The sequence below is a fragment of the Lithobates pipiens genome, unplaced genomic scaffold (genome assembly GCF_037356315.1).
Source record: "Lithobates pipiens isolate NorthernLeopardFrog02 unplaced genomic scaffold, aLitPip1_a1.2 Scaffold_3, whole genome shotgun sequence".
Classification (NCBI taxonomy): domain Eukaryota; kingdom Metazoa; phylum Chordata; class Amphibia; order Anura; family Ranidae; genus Lithobates; species Lithobates pipiens.
Window position 1 is genome coordinate 117,023,616 of NW_027507790.1, and position 9,419 is coordinate 117,033,034.

Here is a 9,419-nt window from a genome sequence, read left to right on the forward strand (position 1 = left end):
ATGTATAACTGTTACTAGTGCATTGCACTGCACTGGTTACATATAAATCACTACTGCAGTGAAAAAAGCTAGACAGTGGACATGACACACTGACACTGCACTTTCTTCAATTCTCTCAGTTAAGTAGAGCAATATTATAGTGCAAAAATCCATAACATTTCAGCATGTTCACCTGTTAAACGTGTTCAGTTTTTTTCATAAATTGCTGCCACTTCACTGAAAACACGCTCACTTGGTACAGATGAAGGAGGAGCAGAAAAGTATCTTCTAGCATGAGAGGCAAGTCTTTTGCAGAGTGACTAATTTTCTTTCCACCACTGAAGGGGATCACCACTTCTTCTGTCAATTACTGGTTCCTTCAAATAGAGCTGAAGTTCATCATCCAGGCTGATTATTTATGCACATTCAGAAGAATCCTCCGCATGAGGCCCCAATAACACACTAAACATGGTATCAATTTGAACCACGATGAAGATTCTCTTCTGCTTGCTGTCTTTTTTGACGTTTGTCTGTTTTTGCAGCATCCTGCTCCTCCAGATTAGTAACATTCTCTTCCAAACTTGACCTTTCAATAGGAACCTCCAGCAGCTCGTGTTGATCTTCTGTCAGCCATTGTTTTGCCTTGGCCAATGCATCCTCAGAAGAGAAAGCATGATTCTTGTATCGAGGATCCAAAAGACATGCTAGCACAACATGTTTATTCTCTTCATGCTTCTCAAAGCATTTGGTCAGGCTGTCCCTCATGATCTTCCTGAATGTTTTAATGTCACGTGTTGGGTCTTTCATTCTCTCAAAGAAGCATCTTCAGCACTTTCACACATGGGATGACAGATGACACAGATGAGTCGTAATGACTCACCTCTAGTGTCACTTCCTCTATGGGGAGAAGGGTCTCAATGACATTGGCTACAATGTCCCACTGGTCAGCAGTAGGACAACTATATCCTCCATGTTCGCCTGAATAGATGCTCAGAGCTCGCTTCTGTTCCAGCATTCTTTGCAGCATGTAAAGTGTTGAAGTCCAACGTGTTGGAACAGCCTGAATTAGGCTTTTTTTTGGGTAGGCCAAGGTCTGCCTGAATGCACCTCAGTCGCTGCTTAGCAAGGACTGAATTGTAGAAATGGACTGCACACCTCTTCAGCATGCCAATTATATCTATCAAAGCTTTCTGGCTTGACAGGCCATCATTTACCACAAGTTGCAGGATGGACACTTCAGCAAGCCTCATTCCTTTCATCATGTTTGTGCCACTGTCACAAAGCACAAGCATCAGTCCGTCTTTGTTTATTCTCCAGTCTTATAGCTTGCCTAAAAAATTTCTCTAATTTACTCCCCAGTGTGGGATCTTTGCATCACCTTTGTATTCAACACCGATTGCCTTTTTGTCCATCCGCTGTCAATGAAGTGGCATGCAATGCAGCGTACACACGATCGGAATTCCGGACAGAAAAAGACAGATGAGAGCTTTTCATTAGAAAATGCGACCGTGTGTATGCTCCATCGGAATTTAGCTGTCCGAATTGCCACCAGCCAAAAATTGATAGCATGTTCTCAATTTTCCCAATGGAAAAACTTTCTATCGGTAATTCTGATCGTGGGTATGCAATTCCGACACGCCAAAAAATCAGGCATGCTCAGAATCCAGTACGAGATGGAACCGCTCGGTCTGGTAAAACTAGCGTTCGTAATGGAGATAGCAGAATCTTCACACTGCAAATTTTTTAATTGGTCAATGCCACGCATTCTCTTCTTTATATAATGCTAGAAGAATTAAGTTGTTTTGCTGCTCATATTAACACAGAGTTATCACAAACTTATTTTTTTATTATTTCTAGGTATCTCCTGAATAATCTTTATTTTAATTTAAGCCATATCTACATAATATATATGTTTTTTTGTAAAGTCCTTTTTTTTATTAATATACATTTTTGGATTATTGTATTATTTTCTAGTGCTCTCCTTTTTATTTTTTATGTCACGTTTCCACAACACTATTATTATGTTGTATTTGTAAACCTGTTTGTTGTTGGTGTCCCTTGTTAATTTTGACTTTGTATTTTTGAAATGTACCTGCCTGCTCACCCAAAAAATGTTATATTTGCTATTTGAAGAAAAACACATAGGCAAGTATTTATCTGCATTGGGGGCCCGGGTCTTTACAAATTCAAGCAGCTTCTCCTTCCTAGCAGCGTTGCCTTCCTAGCTTCTTTATTGTAATATAACAGGTTTTTCACCTCCCATAAATTGCGCATATCACGGTATTTATCCAGGAATTCGCCCAGGAATTCTTGGTCTTTAAATGAATACATTTTCTCTGCAAGACTAAACAAAAGACAAAAACACTCATCTCAGGATAATCTTAAAAGCCAATATAGGCATCAATCTAGATTCAGTATAGTCCGCTCATGTCACCAAAGTTAAAATCTTACCTTCCCTATAACATTTGTTGCTTCCATTCCTCCTTCCTCTGCACACAGAACGTAGTTACGATACACACGTGTTTAAGCTTTATATACACTGTGCATGTGTGAAACTCAACCCGCGTCGCCCGCCCCTGACGTTCTTTTTAGAATATTCCCCGCCCCGTCTCTTTCGTCGCAGTGGGAGAGGAACATGGAGAAGACACACCAGGTGCATAATAGCAGTAACGAGGAGGAGGAAAGCCCGGAACCAGGAATGTCCCGAACCTGGAGGAGATTTAAGGCCACAAATATGTCGATTATGACGGGAATTATGGTCCATACCCAAACCCAAATCTGAGAAAGGCCAAGATCATGACTAAAGTTGTGAAGAGTCTGTACAGGAATTTTGGGGTATGACGATCCAAGGATCAATTGAGGAAACGCTGGTTGGACCTCAAATTAAGGGAGCAGGATCAGTATAGAAAGATCAAGAAAGTTCTTAGAAAAAGTAAGTATTTGTCGTGTGTTCCTATTTTTATTAATATTGCATGCTGCGCCATGTGTTTTTCTTTATGGTGTTGTACATTTAAAAATGGCTACTTTCATGTTCATTTGCACAGTAAGTAGTAAACATCGTTCGTTTCCTAAATAAATACGATGTTTTCCCAGATACCTGATTAAATACATTTGTTCAAGTTATTTTTCAATTTAATAAAAGAGGTTTAGGACATTGTTGTCTAGATGTGTTTGAACCTAAAAGGAATGGCAAACTAGATTCAGTGTAATGTATGGAGATGACAGTCAGCAGCTGTTTACACATCTGGACTATGTGCACTAGTGTGGGACACAAGAACAAACTTTTTAGGGCGTCAAACACAGGTACTCCATTGGATACTTGGGGGCCCAAAAAAGGTCAGTATTCCAGCTTTAATAAGGGCATAAATCATGTCTTCAGCTTGTAATTCTGCCCAAACAGACAATTGTACCCCACTTCTAAGCAATGTTTATCATTCATATTTGTTGCCTCAAATATCTGTGTACTAAGTATACCTTTTGTTTCATTCTCATAGGGGAGCAAAGAATCTGGAAATATGAGATCACCAGGGACCCCTCACCTCCTGAACAGATTGGGACCACAACAGATGAGTGTCTGACACCCCCAGTAATAAGAGAAGTATGCTTGCATATTTCTAATACATGGTGTGTTTTTTTGATTTTTAGGTGATGTACAGGTTGTGGAAGAACAATCAGATCATTTCACCAGTGACAGTGGCCAAAGGCTAATCCAGGACATCATGTGGTGCAGCCAAGATTTACACATTATTAAACAGAAAACTATGGATATTGAAGTAAAACTTAAGAACATGATTGATGTCCTTGGAAGAATTTAATTTTCCAAAAAAAGGCACTATTTTGTTTACATTTTAAAAAAGCCTAATTTTGAAGATGTACAAAGTATGTCAACATGTGCTATCTGCCATCAGGGGATATCAATGTACATGTTTTGTGCCCGCAACCCCTTCCTCAAAACTCAAGTAGGTGAGAGGAAGGGGTTGCACCCTCAAAGCACGTCCATTTGTCCCCCATGATGGGAGATGGCACATGTTGACATTAGGCATGGGATCAGAATGTAAATCCCCAGTTTGCATCTTCAAAATTAGGCTTTTATAGGGGTGACTTCACCCCAGCCGTTGAAGGCAAGATCCACACATTTTGGACAATATAATGTGTGATCTTGCCTTTTAAGTTTTCCAATGTTGAACTTTGTAAGTTCCAGAGTTGTGTATGTTCTGTTTTGAAACATGGCTGTTTATGTAACCTTAAAACAAAAAAATATGTTTTCCAATGCACATGTGAATGTGTACGGAGTAAAAGGATTTTTACTCAACAATGTGTGTCTTCTTCTTTCAATGATCAATACCATTTTTTGTGTTTAAACTGGTGTTTACAGTGTCAATGGGTTTAGATAATAATGTACAAACCAATACAAGTGCACTAGGAGACAGAAAAAATAAACACAATCAGGAATTCAAAATCCAGATTTTTGCAGATTAAGTGTAAAATGTATTCAATATGTGCTGGCAAAGCAATGGCCCCCTCCCCGAAAAATATTGCACATAATTTTGTTGCACTTCACGGGCGCTTTGGGGGGGCAAGCCAGGATGGGCCGCTTCCAGGGATGTCATTGTTTGTTGAAGTCCGGCGTCAGGCCCAACTGTGACCACATAATTTGGGTTGTTTCTTTTCATAAAGTTATGCAGGATGCAATAAGATAAGACGATGGTATTAAGTTTGTATTCCGCCATATTAATGGCCGTTTGAAACAGGCGGAACCGGCTGGCCAGAATCCCAAATGTGTTCTTCCCAACTCTTCTGGCTCTGGCCAGCCAGTAATTAAAAACCCTCTTCTCAGGTGTTAGGGTCCTCTGGGGGAATGGCCTCATGACATGGTTTCCCAGACCAAAAGCCTCATCTGTTACGAAGACAAATGGCTGTCCTTCGACATTCTCCTCTGGGGTGGCAATCCCAAGCCACCACTCTCGAGACGTCGGTAAAACTCGGTCCAGGTAAATATTCCTCCATCCGACAATCCGGCCATTCCTCCCCACATCCACATATAGAAACTCATATGTCGTCGACACCACCGCCATCAACACGGTACTATGAAACCCCTTATAGTTAAAATAGTATGATCCCAAATGGGGTGGTGGGACGATGTGGATGTGCTTCCCATCGATTGCCCCTCCGCAGTTAGGAAAATCCCACCGCTGGGCAAACTGGGAGGCCACAGTCTGCCATTCCTGTGACGTTGAAAGAAACTGTGGAGTCAAACAAAAAAATCAAATGAGTAATTTTGCACAGAAACATTACAAGCAGATTATACACAAACATTGTTGGCTAACATCAGTATAACATTTCTTGTAAAGAGTATTTAAAGGCTAAAATATAAGGTCAACTTTTCAGATTCATCGCCCTCTCTGATGGCCCCTTAAAAATATTTTGGGGGGGAGGTATGTTTTGGACAGGTAAACACCCTCTCCACTATGTAATGGAGTAAAAACAAAGTAATCTGTGTTACTTTGGCCAGCCCCTCCTTAATTACACTATTGGCAGCCCACTGGACAGGTAATAAGAAGTGGCATCAAACCAAATTAATAAATGGAAGCAAATTTGTAGATTCTGCAATTACGTATCAAGATAATAATATGAGAAGAAAAATTTAAACAGTAGCATTTGAAAGTATTCAGGCAGGCCCTTGCGCTACATGCTTGGAGAAATTCATCCATAAATCTGACCACAAAAGAGGTAGGTATAGTGTGTATTGGGTTTGGCAAAGTCAGCAGATAGAGGATTGCTATCAGCTGATTTAGTGGTTGGGGGGAGGGGGGTTCCAAATGATTTTGGGCCCCCCAAAAAATCCTCTGGCACTCTGCATGAATTTAAGGACAACAATAACATTTGTAAACATTTTAGGGGGTCTTTAGGGTAAAGCATTACAATGGAGCTGACAAAATACATTGTTAATTGACTAGACTAGGAGTATATGGGCCTCAGATCGCATGCTGGTGGGGTTAGTGACGGCAAATATGCATGAAGGACAAAAAAGGAGCATACAAAAATCCAACATGCATGAGGACAAAGAGGACATTTCCAGCTTATTACAATTATGTTAATTATAGAATGATGAAAGAAATACAATACATTAGCAAACATCAAATACATAGAATGTGATGTTAAATTAGAAAACTTACCCTCATATATTCCTTCTGCAGGACCTGTATGATGGCAGAACAGGTCTCTGGAATAATGATCCCCAGAGCCTGGGGGGAGATGCCTGTCAAGAACTTGATGTTCTGAAGGCTTCTCCCTGTCGCCAAGTACCGCAACGTGGCAACTAGCTTCTGCTCCGGAGTGATAGCTTGCCACATGCAGGTATCCGGCCTGCTGATATAAGGGGACAGCAAAGCCAGCAGACGGTGAAAAACAGGGTCTGTCATCCTGAGATGATTCCTAAAATCATCAGGATTATTCTCACGGATCTCACGCAGCAAAGGCATGTGCGAGAACTGGTCACGCTGGAGCAACCAAGTCTTGGTCCATGAACTCCTTCCCACCCTGTTCATGGACCGGGCTTGTGTCAAAGTAACAACCCCAACACGAAGCCCCTGCACAGCAGGAACTCTACGACGAGTATGTACATGCAACATGGCTTCAAAACGGTCGGCTGGTCAGAACAGACAACAGAAAGCACTGATAAACAGCAAGGCCTGAAAGAACGAAATGCAAATCAACAACGAGCGGACAATAAGCACTGAAAATCAAAGCGTACTATACCAAGATATAGGCCGCAATGACAAACAAATGCGAACTAGCTACATGCACTGATAGGCAGATACGCACCGACAACCACAAACTGTAGAGCAGGAACGATCTGAAGCACAAGTCTGAAAAGCGCGAATCATCTCTAACCAAACTTCTACTAAACACACGATAAATACGAGATCAGCAAAAGGAGCTCAAAGGGTGCTGTACGTGGTGCTGAACTTCCCTTTTCTAGTCCCGTCGTACTTGGTGGACGTCACCATGTTCTAAACTATCGGAATTTGGTGTGACCGTGTGTAGGCAAGATAACTTGAGCGGAATTACGTTGGAATTCCGTCGGGAAAACCATCAGAGCTCCTTCCGACGAGAATTCTAATCGTGTGCACGCGGCATTAGACTCATTGGTGACTAGACATGTGCACACTGAAATATTTTGTTGCGGAATTTTGTTTTCATCCGAAAAATACAGTTATTTAGTTACTCCTGAAATTCGTTTTTATTTATTTAGTTGTTCACTAAAAATTTGTCCAAAAATCCAAATGAATTAAGGTCGAATCTGTCATTGAAGGCTTATGGTGTCTGTCGAATGTTCAAAGAATATTCGACGGAGCAGCTAAACTGTATGACTCCATATAGTTTAGCTGCTCCGTCGAATCTTCTTAGAACTTTCAACAGACACCATAAGCCTTCAATGACAGATTCGGCCTCAATTAATTTGGATTTTTTAGACGAATTTTTAGCGAACAACTAAATAAATAAAAACGAATTTTGGGAGTAACTAAATAAATGTATTTTTCAGATGAAAACGAAACACCATAAGCCAAAGATTCAACGTTTGTATGTTTTTCGCTGCTTTGTCGAATCTTTGTGATTCATGTTGAATGTATATAGTTCAAACAGAAAATGGACTGGTGATAGCGATCACTGATCAGACAGGTAAAAAGATAGGGTATATAGAATCTATATAGAATCTCAATCTATAATATAGAATCTATAATAATAAATCATCCCCCCCCCCCCCACAACACGGGCAGCCTCTGAGGCTATCACAATACTAGCAACACTAGTATCACTATCAGGCTCACAACACTAAGCACTTGTACACACGGTCGGATATTCAGACGGAAAATGTCTGATCGGACCGTGTTGTCGGATAATCCGACCGTGTGTGGGCTCCATCGGACTGTTTCCGTCAGAATATCCGACCGAAAAAGTTTTAGAGCTGGGCTATAAAATTTTCCGTCAACATGATCCGATCGGACTTTGTCCGATCATTTGTAGAGAATTCCGATCGGACAGTGCCACGCATGCTCAGATCAAATTACGACACCAAAGCTATTGGCTACTAGCTGCAACGTAGTCATCACGTTCCGAACGATTGGATTTTATGGCAACTTTGTCCGACCACATGTATGCAACCCCACTTTCGGACAAAATCCGTTAGAAAAAATCAGACGGATTTTGCTGTCGGAATGTCCGACCGTGTGTACAAGGGCTAACACAATAGCAGCAGATTATTATGAAAAAGGTAAGTTGAACTGTAGCTTGCTTCATTATTGTTCTGCTTCTGTGCTTATGCTTAATTGCTAAATAATTTAGGTTCTCTGACAAACAGACCAGCTAAGATTGACTGTCTTCTGTAATAATTCAGTTTGTGTGTGTCTCTCTGCTAGCAATCGTAAGTTGGCTGTACGTGTGTACTTAGTTCTAGCTATTTTACTGCTCCTCCTCTTTGGTTACAATCAGCCAATAACATTCATCATCATTATTTTTATTTTACTTCCCCCACCCAATTCCAGCAGCGATCTTTTCTCTCTCTGTCCAGTCTTTTCTCTCTCTGTCCAATCTTTTCTCTCTGTCAAATCTTTTCTCTCTCTGTCGAATCTTTTCTCTCTGTCGAATCTTTTCTCTCTATGTAGAATAATCCTGGACTAATAGAGTTAAGGTTAGACACATTCGACCACAGGTTAGATAGACACAGATTGATATTGTCAGTGACATGTCGAATCTCCTATCTGTATCGAACTGTTGCCACAACGAAAACAAAAATAAAGCATTTATTTATGTTGGATCTTTCGTTTTTCGGATTCTGCCCTTTCGTTATCGTTTGTTAAAACAATAACGAAAATACCTGAAATTCGGAGGAAAATGCATTTGGACTAAAATGAATGCACATGTCTATTGGTGACTCTGTTGGTCCTAACCAGCAGTCAGTCATGAATGAGAATGAGTTGCCAGCATTCTCTGGTTGCAGCATAGCCTTTACGTTCTCAATTACTTTTTGGTGAATCTTTCCCAGCATTTCATTACGATAATACTTTTCACTCTTCAATGGGTACCTTGGCTCAACTATGGATATAAACCACTGAAATTCAGAGTCAGACACCATTGTAAATTGCTCGTTATCCGTAACCGTCATCTCTGTGATTGCTTTGTGCATCCAAATTCAGCCACTTATCTTTTTTCTGAAACATCTTTTATTGTTGTTTGGTGGGATAGGGGTGTTTCACTATGTGATTCAGTTTGTTTTCTCTGTGCTACATTATATAATTCAACATGATGAACTCTTAGCCCCTGTACACACAGTCGGAGATTTCCACAACCAAATCCGTCGGATTTTGCCCGTCGGATTTTGTCCGTCGAATCTTGTCCGAAACTGTTGCATACACACGGTCGGACAAAGTTGGCGAAAA

The 9,419-nt window shown here is 40.7% G+C and overlaps 1 pseudogene; it reads right to left on the reverse strand.

Moving 5' to 3' along the window:
• Positions 1-453: 453 nt before the first annotated feature.
• LOC143941243 (zinc finger BED domain-containing protein 4-like) lies at positions 454-9,145 on the reverse strand (annotated as a pseudogene).
• Between the last annotated feature and the right edge of the window lie 274 nt (positions 9,146-9,419).